The sequence below is a fragment of the Psittacula echo genome (assembly GCF_963264785.1).
Source record: "Psittacula echo genome assembly, chromosome: 6".
NCBI classification, from domain to species: domain Eukaryota; kingdom Metazoa; phylum Chordata; class Aves; order Psittaciformes; family Psittacidae; genus Psittacula; species Psittacula echo.
The window spans coordinates 42,716,016-42,717,322 of record NC_137743.1 but is presented as its reverse complement, the minus strand read 5'-3'; positions in this window follow the sequence as shown (position 1 = coordinate 42,717,322).

The window sequence follows — 1,307 nt, the reverse complement described above, 5'->3', positions numbered from 1 at the left end:
CATGGTTTTGTGCAGTCCAGAATCTGCTGCAGTAGTATTTTTCTAAACATTATCACCATCGGTAAGAGATTGACACTATTGATTTGATAAAGAATTAGATACAATATGCAGTACTTCCTAACCTGTCATTTCTTGTAGGTATTTGGCAGTAGATCGTCGTTATTAAGTATCGATTAGCTACTTAGTTTGTTAATTCTTTAATTACCTGCATGTAAAAATCAAGCTTTGCCTGCAGCATTCTCATGAGCTGAGGATGCAGCACTTTTAAGTGTGCTGTGACTGGCATCATCTTTGACCAAGGGCTGTTTCTTCATTTTTCAGAAGTATTAGTCTGTAAGACAGTTTGAAATACGAAACAATTGATGTTGTTTTGTTTAAAACAAACATGCCTTCCTTTCCCCCCCACAAACTGTATAGTCATAGGAAAAGGAGTGAAATGCCTCTAAGATACCAAAGTGATGTAGGCAAAGAATACCACCTCCCATCTCCCGCCCCCCCCCCTTTTTTTTTAAGGTGTATAATATATTAAACGGTCATTTTGTTAGTTGTCTGTCATCTGTCTTTTCAGATGTTAGCTTGCAGCTGCTGGTATAGCAGAAATAATGGCTTATTTTTGAGTTGCTAAATTCTTGTTTTACTGGGCTTGAAGTTATAAATTACTTCTGGTTATCAGAGTCATTTCAAACCTGCCCATCCTAAGGACTGACCTTACTGGACTGGAGTGAAGGCCTCTTGTGTCCTTCATAGCCTTCAAAGGATAGTCAGGATCATGAGAAGAATTGCATACAAATGCAAAACAGGATACATTGGTAAGTCCGTGAAAGCTTAGTGCCAGGAGCAGGTGAGCCAGGGAGAGCCCAGAACTTTAAGATTTCTGAGGGGATTTTTCTCCTCACCCTTCCTGGTCCTATAAATTTGTTGCCTTGAGGCCAGCCACACTTTCGTTACCCGTGTTGTCATGGTGAGGCCATGCTTTGCTTTAGTGCATGGTGTAGTTGGTTTCTTTGTTTTAAAAATTCCGCGTCTTTTTTTTGTGTTGCTTTGACTGATGGGGTTGTGTGGCTACATTCTGTCTTTGATAATCTGCCGCTTTGAAATTCATCTTCATCATGAAGACTCAGCAACTCCTGTGTATCCAGTTCAGCTTTTGAGTGCTGTTTTACTGCCTAATTTCTCAGGATTTCTGGTCCAGTGAGTAGAAAACTATTTTGCAGCTGCTTTGTTTCTGATGTTGATAAGATTTTTGAAGAAGGTTTTCATTGACTGAAATACATGCCAGGCCAGAGCTAGGTTCTCCTTCCAGATCT